The sequence below is a fragment of the Protopterus annectens genome, chromosome 6.part1, assembly GCF_019279795.1.
Source record: "Protopterus annectens isolate FY-2018-M chromosome 6.part1, PAN1.0, whole genome shotgun sequence".
In the NCBI taxonomy this organism is placed as follows: domain Eukaryota; kingdom Metazoa; phylum Chordata; order Ceratodontiformes; family Protopteridae; genus Protopterus; species Protopterus annectens.
In genome coordinates this window covers 471360101-471373077 of record NC_056738.1, presented here as the reverse complement: position 1 = coordinate 471373077, position 12977 = coordinate 471360101, and the positions used below count along the sequence as shown (strand labels likewise).

General features: G+C 45.1%; 1 protein-coding gene across 3 annotated transcripts in view; it reads left to right on the top strand.

Moving 5' to 3' along the window:
- The window catches only part of SLC19A1 (solute carrier family 19 member 1), a 723538-nt gene that overhangs the window by 170385 nt on the left and 540176 nt on the right, over positions 1-12977 (top strand). Inside the window, exon 2 of one of the 3 annotated variants that reach the window (XM_044075908.1) lies at positions 5906-5938. The exons of the other annotated variants lie outside the window; for them this stretch is intronic. The gene's annotated coding sequence lies outside the window, so the exon portion shown is untranslated. The remainder of the gene's footprint in view (positions 1-5905; positions 5939-12977) is intronic. 3 annotated transcript variants of the gene reach the window in all.

Below are 12977 nucleotides of genomic sequence, written 5' to 3'. Positions count from 1 at the left end.
CCAGTCCAACAGAGGGTTGCCTTTCAACAAACCAAAAACAAGCCAAACCATCACCACGGACGCCTCAGACCGAGGATGGGGAGCACACATGGAGGACAAATGTATCCAAGGCCTATGGCCACAAGGGCAGCTAAGCATGCACATAAACCAAAAGGAAATGCTGGCAGTGAGGCATGCAATCGAGGCATTCAGACCCTTCCTCCAACAAGGACATCTGTTAATAAGGACAGACAACACCATGGTCATGTGGTACATAAACAAACAGGGAGGCACACATTCCTACCCTCTATGCCGGATGGCTATGAATCTGTGGAACCTATGTCTGAATCTCAATATCCAGCTGCAGGCCAAATTCGTACCAGGAAAAGAAAATGCACTAGCAGACAGCTTAAGCAGAACTACCATGGATGCACACGAATGGACGCTGCACCCAGACATCTTCAAACTTATAACAAAGACATGGGGAATGCCAGAGATAGATCTGTTCGCCTCCCCACTCAACCACCAACTGAAGACATTCTGCTCAAGGACATACCACCCACAAGCATGGAGGGTGGACTCTCTCTTTTTCAGCTGGAATGCCCTAACAGTATATGCCTTTCCACCTCTCCCATTGATGTACAAGGTTCTACTGAAGATCAGGGAGGAACAGCCAAAAGTGATACTAATAGCTCCGTACTGGCTAAGACAACACTGGTACCCACTACTGAGAAGCATGTCTCAGGCAAATTCATGGCCTCTTCCTCAATGGCCTCTTCTCCTAACGCAGAACAATTTCAAGACCCTGCATCCCAACTTGAAAACATTACGGCTAACTGCCTGGAAAATTCCTTAAAACCCAACCAAACTGTTTTATCTCAGAGGGTGAAGGACATTATCCTGGAGGCTCGCAGACCTTCCACAAGGAAGACATACTCAGCTAAATGGAAGAGATTTCTTATTTGGAGCACATCAAAGGGCACAGATGTCACAGTGGCAAACCTGGCACACATCCTTGAATACTTGTCAAAAAACAATGTTCCGTGCTGTAGCCAAAGTCTGCCAGTCCAAAAAGTAACAAAATGCAAAGAAGAAAGACTGGCAAGACACCGCTATGTAAAAACTATTTTAATGTAGATAACTCCAATAACGTAAGCGCTTTCGGGTTCACCAACCCTTCATCAGACAATGAAACACACAGAAACTTTAATTTTAAAAACAATTACAACCAATCAGATGTTAATACATAACCCGCCTTTTTTGTAAAGCAGGTTTTAAAGGTATAGTCTCATTTAGACCTGGAAACCTATGAGAAGTAAGTGTAATAATCCACTTTGTCTCTAAAGTCTCTGTAAGTAACTTAATATCCCCTCCTCTAGTGCCCAACCGTACATTTATAATGGTCTTAAACAAAAAAGTGTGTGTGGGATTACTCTCCACATGCCTATATAAGGCATTCTGTTCAACCTTATTTCTAATGCATGAAAGATGTTGTAGTATCCTGACCTTTAACATGTTGGTGGTCATGCCTACATAATAGGCTGAGCATTGCTCACACACTGCTAAATAAACAACATGTGGTGTCCTGCAAGTGGCCCTAGCTTTAAAGTGAAACAGCTGCCCAGTTGATGGATGCACAAAGGTGGGGTCCTTGTGTATTCTCGTACAGGCCTTACAATTACCACAAGGTAAAGTTCCTGCTTTTGCCATTAAAGGTTTGCTGCCAGGAGTATCCTTCTCTCTACACAGCAGATCCTTCAAATTAGTATTGCGTCTATACCCAAAAAAGGGGGTGGGTCCAACAATATCACATAACCTGGCATCACTCCTTAAAATATTCCAATTTCTACTAATTATAGCCTGGATGTCAGTAATGTTGCTACTATAGATAAAATACATTCTAATCCTATTAGACCTTAAATGTGTGTGCAGAGAACGTCCTTCTTCCTTTTTTTGTCTCAACCATGGTTTAAATTTGTTAGTTCTTTCCAATAAACTATAATCAACCTTGGTCTTCACCATACGGTCATCATAACCCCTAGTAATAAAGTTTGTTTTCAGATTGTCCACTTCTATATCAAATTGTTCATCTTCTAAACACAATCTGGATGTCCTGCATAGCTGACTCTGTACTATATTGGGATGATGATGATGTTTTTATGTTTTGGCAGGGCAGTGTAGATTTATTACATGATTTTCTTGAATATTTACATTCTACCACTTCTTTCTTTAGATTTACCATGACATATTCCACTGAACAGATAGATTTTTTGGATACTAGGATTAGACATAATTTGAATGGTTTTTCTTCTAGTTTTTATAGAAAAGATTGTTGGACAAATCATTTATTGTCATTCGACAGTATGCACCCACGGTATATGTTTCCCAATATAGTACAGAGTCAGCTATGCAGGACATCCAGATTGTGTTTGCATCCTTGAATACTTAGCAGAATTGTTCCACAATGGCCTGTCTTATTCTTCCATTAAGATTCATGCATTAGCAATTTCAGTAGAATACAATATGGATCCACCTATCTTCTCACACCCTCTTCTCAGGCAATTCTTGAGAGGGATCAAAAATGTTAAACCTCCAAGAAGACCCCCTCTACTTGCATGGGATCTCAATTTTGTGCTGGAAAAACTGACTCTACCTCCCTTTGAACCAGCAGCATCAGCAGACCTACAGTTCTTATCTTGGAAAACTGCTTTCCTTCTAGCAATCACTTCAGCAAGAAGAGTATTTGAGTTACAGGCATTAATGGCAGTGCAGCCTTTTCTTATCTTTCACCAGGATAGAGTGTCACTAAGAACCAATCCTACTTTCATGCCAAAGGTGGTATCTAGGGTATCCTTGAACCAAGCTATTCACTTGCCAAGGTTCTTCCCTAACACACAGAACAAAGGGGAAAAACTTTTGCACATCTTGGATATACACAGACAACTACGCTACTATTTGGACAGAACAAAAACTATCAGAAAAACTGACCAACTTTTTGTGGCATATGCAACAGGGGTGCAAGGAAGAGCAATTTCCAAACAGACAATTTCAAAATGGATAGGAAATTGCATTCGCTTTTGTTACTCCTTTCATGGAAAGACAGTTCCTGAAAATATCAGGCCTCACTCCACAACGGCCACAGCCACCACTACAGCTTTCCTACGAGGGGTGGCTACCAAGGACATTTTAGAAGCTGCTACTTGGAGCTCCGTGCATACATTTGCCAAGCATTACAATCTACCTTTATACTCCAGATCCCGAGCAGGGTTTGCAACTGCAGTACTGCAGGGGATCTTAACTGCACCGTCCTTCTCTTAGTACCCCCTCCCCCAGATTGGCTATGGTATTCTACCCATATGTTATGACTGCAGATGCATCCTTGAAGGACATAGTACAGTTTTGTACCTACCATAAATGTAGATGTCCGATAGGTATGTATCTGCAGTCAGGATTACCCACCCTCCTTCCCCTCTGTGGTATTCCTAGGGTGCTTACCCCTCTTTCAGCTAGCTGGGGGAATCTATTATGGTGTATTTGTTTGTTTATACATGTATATAATTTGCAAATGTTTGGAACTTTTCAGCATTTATCCAAATTTAGCCTTCCTAGAGGGCACCTGGCATCTGGGGCAAGAAAAACTGAGGAAAATGGCGTCGGCTGCTGCCTTTATACCCCAGAAGCTCTGACGTCGGGGAAAGTGCAACATCAGCCGAGGCCAGACCCAGACTTTGGAATCCGGCCGACCGAAGGGCTGCCTGAGGCAGGACAACCCATATGTTATGACTGCAGATGCATACCTATCGGACATCTACATTTATGGTAGGTACAAAACTGTACTTTATGTACTTAACATAAATCTAGATATGTGTTGTCTTCTTGTTTCCATTTCTACCATTCCTCCTCCTGTTCTCTCTACCAAACTGACATCTTTTATGAGTTGCTTGACTGTGCAGACTGACCTAAAGCCTACCTTCTGGGGCAAGTTACATAGTCCCCTTTTTCCCATCATGCCTAGGGTTTCTGCCATCTGTTTCTTAGAACATGGGGGGCCACACAGTGTCTGAAGATAATCAGGGAGGGCAGTGCATTATCTGAGAGGAGGCCGAGATTCTGAGCTGAAGAGTCTTAAGATGCCAGCTTTGGATCCCGTCTGATCCAGTAATGCACAGGTTGAAAAGGACAGAAGACAACACCCTGGATCTAGCATTATGGTAAGTACATAACTTTCATGAAGACACTCTAGATCTAGCATTATGATAGGTACATAACTTTCATTTTTCTGTTGTGGCACATGTTGTAAAATACTGCTGTATGCTCCTGAAGCTTACGATACCCAGGGGATTTTCTGCTTCTCATACAGTGTTCCGGAATATACTTTCACATGAGATATGATCTGCTGTGACTTGTTTTATGGTCTGTATGATCACCAAGCTTCTTAAGGTTAGTGCTCTTTCCATATCAAGAGCTTCCTTAAGAATGATGATTCTGGGGAACTTCATTGTAGGGTCCTCCACCCACATATTCTTGTTGCAAATTACTCTGTTCTGTTTACTCTGCAACAAGTTCATCTCAAAATGAGGTTACAACAGTTTTGGGATATATTCGGGCATTTTGATGTATTTTCAAAATATGATCTCTGTCTGCAGGATGCATCTCTCTCTCTTTCTTCCTTCTGTTTATTTTTGGTGTTTTTTTGTGATGATGGTGCATTCAGAAATATTTGATTTTGGTTGTGGGCTTGGTTCCTCAGGGTATGTTTATCAAAAAAATGGACAGTTAGTGTGCACTGCAGTCAAAGAGTGATGCACTGACGAAATAGATAAGTGAACTTCATATGCTGGACAGAAGAAGTTGCCAGATTGTCCAAATGTTTCAGAGATACAAGACTTGTTGATCGGGTAGACAGAATTTTTTTAAAGATACTTTGTTTTGTGAATATCTTACTTAACTATTATTTTTATGGGGCTTGTCCCCTCAGTGCATTTTTCTTTAGTATTTAACTATTTTCCTCTTATGTCTTTTCCCCGTTTATAGTTCCCACTGAACTGAAAGAGGATTTTCTAAAAGTCTATAGTTAGTATATATGTGATCTTGTATTTCTCTCTTTTTCATTTTTTTCAGTAGCTAGAGGCTACTGCTGTATTGTTTACCTGCTGAATATATGTGTGTGTCTGTGTGTGCGCGCACGCGGTCATGCGTGTGTATGTGTCCCATGCCTTTTCAAGTTTCATCCAGTCAATGATTCAGCCAGACCAAAAAAAATAAGTCAGAGCACTAAGCAATTACAAAGCAAAGAAAAAAAACACACTCCACCCTACAGTAATATAAGCTGCCCCAGGGATGAGTCTGAATGTAGCATCGTGCGGAAGTATACAGTAGTGCAGCTTCTGCGATTTTACATTGTACTGAGTAGGGAAGTCATTTTTGTTATTCTAGAAAAAGGTATTTTCATGAATATTTAGCATCGTAATTTCAGGTACATGTTATTCAAGGTGGGCACCAGTAGTCTCAGAGGAATGCACTTCCTTTTCTGTTCTGAATTTCTTTACATTGGAGAAGTTCAGATTTTTTCAATGTTTCAGTGTTATTTAACTGCTCTTTTAAGTCCACCTTAGATGGTAAGTACTGTTTATCCAGTTTTGGAAACCATTATAATACAAGTCCATATAGAAGGGTGCCTATATATTAATTTGGGTGTTTGGTTATAGTGATTTCCTTTGGACATTGCAGTGCTATAGCAACTGTGGTGTACAGTGACTGTTGTGTTTATTGAGTGTTTTGGGTGTGGAATGTTCTTATGAGATGTTGTAACCTGTCTGTATAAGTAAATAAAATCTAGTAAAATAAATACATAAATATAACTAAACAAGCAAATAAATAAAGCAGAAATACTTAGTGATTTGATTTTAATTTTCTCAATTTTTAGGTGTAACAAACTTGAACTACGTGTGTATCCCAGGTGATTATCAGGACATGAACTCATATTGGGTTGTTATTCAAAATCAGTCTTGTGACACTTGTAAAAATAAGCTGCTTTGTCAACAAGAACAAAGGAACTCTGTGACTGCACAGCGAGTATCTTAACAGAGAATGTTCAGGCCACTACTGCAGTTTTTCTATGAAAGTGTTCCTCTGGCCTGTAAAAGGGGTATTCATTAAGTATCCAAGAAACAGTTTGTATTTCATAGAGTGGCTTTTGAGAGTGGAGCAGTTTTGTTTGTGAGGTAGTGTTGACATAGTTTGCTTGTTGCTAATATACGGCCTAATATGTTGCTGAAACATGCATGAGAATTCTACTGCCAGTTCCAACTTTAGTTCTAAGAAATTTTCAGGAGAGGGTATAGATAGCTGGCTCCTTACATGTATGCTACATCAGCAGTATAGAATTTTTTTTCTTTTCCTCTGAAACTTTAATAGATGTTCATTGTTTAAAAGACATATTTTTATAAGTGGTTTTATACATCGGATAAAACAGTCTAACAAGTATAAACTTCTTGAAGATACTTATTTATGGCTGGTATTCTTGAAGGGGTCTGACCACTCACTGCTACTCCATGTACAGACCAAGACAAGCCTGACAACTTCATCTGGCATTGGACTCCTAAGAAGAGTATGTAGCAATGACATTTTTTTTTTTTTTTTGGGAACGGGGTAAGGGGCTTTCTTTAGTTTCCCTGACAGCACTTTTTTCGTTATGTAATTGACGTTTACTTTTATGGAAACCTAGTTTTCTCACCACCATGCTGATCTTTTCATTCTTTTGTCTTATCAAATGTTATCCACCCCTATTACATCATGGTAATATATATTTCATTACCTTCGTGTTCTGTTTTATCACGATGAGAGTTGCATCCAGAAGATGCAGTGCTTGTGGTTTACATGTTGTTATGATACCTGCACCAAACCAGTTTTGCCGTGCATGCATGCATACTGCCATTATGGTGACCACTTGAATATGTGTATATGTGTCTAGGAGCTAGCCATCTTTTATCCAGCAGGTGATGCTTCTTTCACAAGGAATCCCTTTCTAAGATAGGAGAGCTGGCCTCCAATCACTCACTTATACCTTTCTTGGCCAGCCATTCAGATATTTGACCTGGTATTCAAAGCTGTTTGTTTAAATCAAAAACCATGCTCCAGAATTTAGGATGTCAGTATCGTAATCATAGTTCAGCATGATTACCTCCTGCTGAATAGTGCCGAGCAGAAAATATATGCTGCATAGAGTCACCTAACGAGAAGCCCAAAAATCCTGTAAATATTATGTGTCTCCTAAAGTTGTCCATTTTTTGACTTCATATTTTATTTATCAGAGATCTTTTACTCATCACTACCTAGATCATGAGTAAGATTAGAAATGTTATTCCTTGTGTACAAACTTTGGATATTTTTTAATTGAAATAAGATTCTTCAAGACCTAGGTTGTACTTTTCAATGTTTGAAGATGTGCTAGACCTCTTCACTGTGTTGTGCAGGCCATTTATAATAATAATAATAAAAAAACTCTATAAAATGGTTTAATCTGATGATGTCAGTTTTCATTCATTCCTCAACTACTGGGTTTGGATCTGATCCTCAGATCCAGCTTAGCAGATACTAAAGCTCTTTGCCATCCGAAACTCTCGAGCTTCTCCCCACCCATAATGCACCAACCCCTAACATACCTCAGATCATGTTTGCCACTTTTCATGTATAGATATGGTCAGCTTGCTCTCGAGCATTTATAACAAATAAGTGACATATTTTTTGTTTCTTAAGGCTTTTTCTCCCTACATTCTTTATTAGATAGTTGTGTACTTGAGTATTCTTGTTACCATTGCTGGTATTCTCTTTCCTGTATCCATAAAAACTTAACTTTCTCTTGTACACTTTTGTGTATTCTCTAATACCATTGTTGGTGTTTCTTTCCCTTTTAATTTTTTCCTCCTTACCCAGTATACAAATATATTCTGTATATAGCTTTTTTCTTCTTCTGTTTGCTGAATATTCGTTTTCACAAAATGTCTGGGAAAGGATTTAAGAAATGCAAAAAGTGCTGTCATGAGTTGCCTTATATTGGCGGCTGTGATCTTTTTGTTTATTGTTTTGACCCCGATCATCCTAATACTGATTGTGAGATATGTAACAGCTTTAATCCGCATACTTTAGGGGACAGGTGAAACAAATTAATTTTGAGGGGGTTACTGCCTACCTCCTTTCAGAAGCTGTATCTGGTGCTCAGCAATCCAAAATATCATCAAAGGGTGCTCCTAAAAAAGTCCCCGAAGAAGTTGGGTTCTTCCACTTCATCCAGGGAGCCTCCTCTCAAAAAAGCAAGATTGGATCCAAAGCTATCAGGAGCCAAGATGTCTGCTACACCTCCCAAGATGCAATCGGATTAGAGTTCTCCGGCTCCAAAGATTCTTCCAAGGGTCCGATATTCTCTGTTGCTTTATCTGTTTCTTCAAGACTTCTATCTCCTTTCCTCAAGGGACGGTGGTCCAAGTCTCCATCCATTGCTTCATCTTGTTCTTCCTTTCTCACAGAATCCGATGTGGATAGAATGATGAGGAAGTTTCTGTCAGTGCAAATACAGGTGGAGATTCTCCTGGCTCTGACCCCTTCTGGTCAGGAAGTCTTAGGTAGATCTACCCCTCCAGTAACTGCTCCTTCTATCTGAGTTTGTGAGACCATCTAGCTCACATACAAGAGTACTGGTGTCTTCAGATCTGAAGGTGTCTCTGATTGCGCAGGCTCTGACGAGTTCAGAGCCAAGTGACTCTCAGAGCCGTAGTGTCCTAGTCCGATCCAGGTGTTGGAGTCGACACAGAAGGTTTTTGAAGCCATCTCTGTCCCTCAGACCTATGCCCCTGGACAGCTCGGTTCCGGCCTCTGCCTCAGGTGTGTTGCCTTCGGGACAGATGGAGTCATGGAACAGAAGCATGACTTCTCAGTATCATCAGATCTGAAGTAGGATATTCATTTGTCTGCAACCTGTGGGTTATGGATCCGATATCGGATCCGAACCGGCATGGTTTTCCAGCTATGGATCCAAGCTCTCAGCTCCTCCCCTCACCCATAATGCCCTGCTCTACCCTCATGACCTCAGATCTCGTTTGCCGTGCTGGTGACTGGATTTGTATTCATAGCTCTCAGCTAAGTGGTTATTTCTTACCTGTTAAAACAGAAAATTTTAAGTTTTTTGTGCATTTCTGTGTGAAAGTTTAGGTTTCCCTCTTTGATAGTTTTATTTTGAGTTAAATTAAGTAATTTTTTTTCCCTCCCCTCGCTGTTGCGTGTGTGTGTGTTGGGCCTGTGTGTCTTTTGTTTAAGTTACTTTTAGTAGCTTTATAGATTATGGCTGATCAGCCTAAATCTATTTTCTCAAAATGCTCGAGTGTGGCCATAAGCTCTCACCGGCTGATGGCCACACTCGGTGTGTTAAGTGTCTCGGGGTTGAACACCTCACATCTGGTTGTTCCATTTGTGCAAGGTTCAACCCCAGGGCACTGAGGGAGCGGAGGTCCAAGCTTGTCTTGGCGGGTCTTTACCGCCAGACTCGGCTCCGGCCTCCGCTCCTTCGGGAACAACTGTGGCTACGGTTGTTCCCCCTGTGGCACCCCCTCCTGCTCCTGGGACTCAACCTCCCGTTTCTGGAGAGGAGAGGGATGCTAGAAAAGGACGGAGGAGAAGCACCTGCGGCGGGCCGAGACCTCTGTTTCGGCCCCGCCAGCCAAGCCGGCTTCTCCCCCGGCTCCGTTGTCGGCTCGGTCTCCTCCTTCTCGGCTCCGGTCCCCTGTGTGCTTTTCACCGGGTCCTGAGGAGGAGGAGACCCGATCTCCGTCGAGGCTATCGAGGAGGCACTCCAGGCCTACCTCGGTAGCCTCGCCGAGATCTACATATAGCCTTTCTGATGCTGATCTGGACCGGATGATGAGAAGGTTCATCCAGGCCCAGATGCAGATGGGAGTGCTCTTGCCTCCCCCCCCTCTGGGGGGGAGCTCAACACCCTTTTAAGCCTATTGCTCCTTCTCCGACCCGCTATCCGGGTTCGGAGCAGCTGGAGCCGAGCAGCCGGGCGGGGTGGGTCGGCGCCGATAATACTTGGATCCGACCCTGCCCTCGAGTGCGCCGGATCCGACCTCTCGGAGCCTGGATCCGAGCCTCGGATCTGGGGATCAGTGCTCCCGGCGCCGTCTGTGTCGGGCGTACTGTCGCCGGATCCAGCGCCGCGCCCGGCTCCGTCCTCTTCGGATCCGAGGGAGCCGATTGTCGGATCCTTTGGTCGAGGTCGGCTCCCCGGCTTTTGATGTAGTGGAGAGGGCTCTGTTGAGGGTCTCCGGACCCCGGCACTTGTTCGGCTCCGTCCGCTCCCTCTGCACTGGGCCAGGCTTCCACCATCCGGCCCTGGGACAGCCCGTTTCTGTGCCCCAAGTTGCTCCTATGGAGCAAATTGCTGCTGCGAGGACTCCTCTGACAGCCCCCAGAGGAGGTCCCTCGCAAGCATACGCAAAAGGAGGCACATTGACTCCCCGAGTCTCTCACAGAAGACACGGACTTGGAGGAAGGAAGGCTCCCCACGGTCACCTCGAGGATGTCTCCTTTGGAGACATCATGGAAATACTCCGTATAAGGGAGGGTGGTCTGCCCCAAGTCTTCCTCGGACGAGTCCGTGTTCTTGGAGGCATTTGAAGCGGGCCCGTCTACCTCTTGGGTGTCCCCTGCCGACCCCTGGTGGACCTTATTACCACCAGGGCGTGGAAGGAACCGGACACCGTGGAGCCAATTCCCAAGAGACCGGATAGGATCCTTAGTCCGCCATCCGACCGGACCCATTGGAGTAAGGGGCCTCCGGTAGATGCCATGTTGACGGCGGCCACAAAGAGGGAACTGGCTCAGGAGAGTCCCTCAGTCCACCCACCGAGCAAGGAGTCTCGGATGATGGACCGCTTGGGGAAGCGGATGTTTAGTTCGGCGACCTTCTCGGTAAGGGCTGAACTATTTGGCACATGTCATTAGGATGCAGCGAGATCTTATTAAAGAATACGCTGCATCCCCCCCCCCGAGTCCATTTCGGAGGAGGACAGAGTTCTGCACTCCACCCGTATGGCCACTCTTAGGTCAGTTACAAATACTTCTATGCGGCTACTCTCCCATGCAACGGAAGGCGCCGCTAGAGCTGCGGGACAGGACTGGTCACTAGGCGTCAGGCCTGGCTCCGTCACTGATTTTTCTGAGCCCTTCAAAGCGTCGTTTGAACGCCCCTTTGATGGTTCTGCTCTGTTTGGCAAGACCGTTCGCGACGTTGACCCAGAGCGAAAGGACGGAAGACGCTGGCTGCCGTCGGAATCCGCTTCTCTGCACCCCAGAGGCCCTATTCTAGGAACCAAAAGGGTCAGAAGAAGATGTGGTTCCGCAAGTCGCAGCAGTCCCAGCCTGCTCGGACAACCAGTCCTTCCGTGGCAGAGGAGGACAGGGAGGACGCCGCCCTAGAGGCAGAGGGGCTCCCAGAAACTTGGTCCAGGGAACCTTTCTCTGAACGGCCCGCGCAGCAACCCTGAGGGGTTGCCCGACTGCTCTACTCTGGAGGCAGTCGGGGGATGTTTTTCGGGGCACCTAGCGGCATGGGAGTCCATAACATCGGACCGCTGGGTTCTCCAAATCATATCCAGAGGATATCGCATTCCTTTCCTTTACCTTCCAAAGTTGAAGTCCCTCCCAGACGTCCCACCCGGTCAACGGGAGGCCGCTTTGGCAGAAATTGGCCATCTGCTAAAGAAAAGAGCCATCCAGCCCGTTCCCCCAGACCAGATCGGATCAGGGTTCTACTCCAGATTCTTTTTAGTGCCAAAAAGACGGGGAACTAAGACCAATCCTAGACCTCTCTCTCTTGAATCTGGCAGTCCCCAAAGAAAAATTCGAATGGTCACTCTGCAATCTATTCTCCCCTTCTGGGAGAAAATCACTGGATGTGCTCGATAGACCTCAAGGACGCGTACTACCACATCCTGATGGACAGGCGCTCCAGGAGGTTTCTCCGCTTCGGCTGGGAGCCAGTCACTACCAGTTCGGGTCCTTCCCTTTGGTCTCACCACAGCCCCCAGGGTGTTCACCAAAGTATTAGCAGTGGTAGCGGCCCACCTGAGGCTTCAGGGGTGCAGGTCTTTCCCTACCTGGACGACTGGCTTCTTACCGCCCAACAAGGCATCTACTTCTATTGGCGAGACTCCTTTCTCCATCTTGCTCCCTTTCTGGGCATCACAATAAATACAAAGAAATCCAACCTGGCCCACACAGCTCTTAGATTTTATAGGGGCCAGGCTAGACACAAGGAGTTCTGAGCCTTCCTCACTGCGGACAGAGTTCTAAATCTGCAGCTCCAGGTGCGGGCCATTCTCCATTCAAGTTCTGTTCAGCGGAGTTGGTCCTGAGGGCTCTAGGGTCCATGGCATCGGCTATAGCACTTCTTCCTCTTGCCAGGCTCAATATCGCATTCTACAGTGGGCGCTCTTAGTACAGTGGTCATACCTTGCTCTCCCATGCATCATCCCATAGCGATCAGCAAGGCTTGCAAGCGGTCCCTCTTGTGGTGGCTCCACTCCCGGATCTCCACAAAGGCCGCCCATTTTGTGCTTCTCCCCTCGCCACGGTGACCACGGACGCCTCCCGCCTCGGGTGGGGGGCACTTTGGGCGGACCGTCCAAGGCACGTGGAGCGATTCAGAGACCTTACTGCATATCAATGTTCTAGAGATGAGAGCAGTGCTGTTAGCGTTGCTAGCACTTCAGGACTTTCTTCCCTTGGGAACAATTGCAGTTCAATCGGACAACTTGTCTCTTGTCTGGTACATCAACAAGCAAGGGGGAACAAGGTCTTACCCTCTTTGTCGAGAGGCCATGAGGGTTTGGGAATGGGCAATCTCCACCAATCGCTTTCTAATAGCAACGCATTCGGTCGGTCCAACATCCTAGCGGACAAGCTCAGTCGCACCATTCTGACCCCTTACAGTGGTCTCTCAA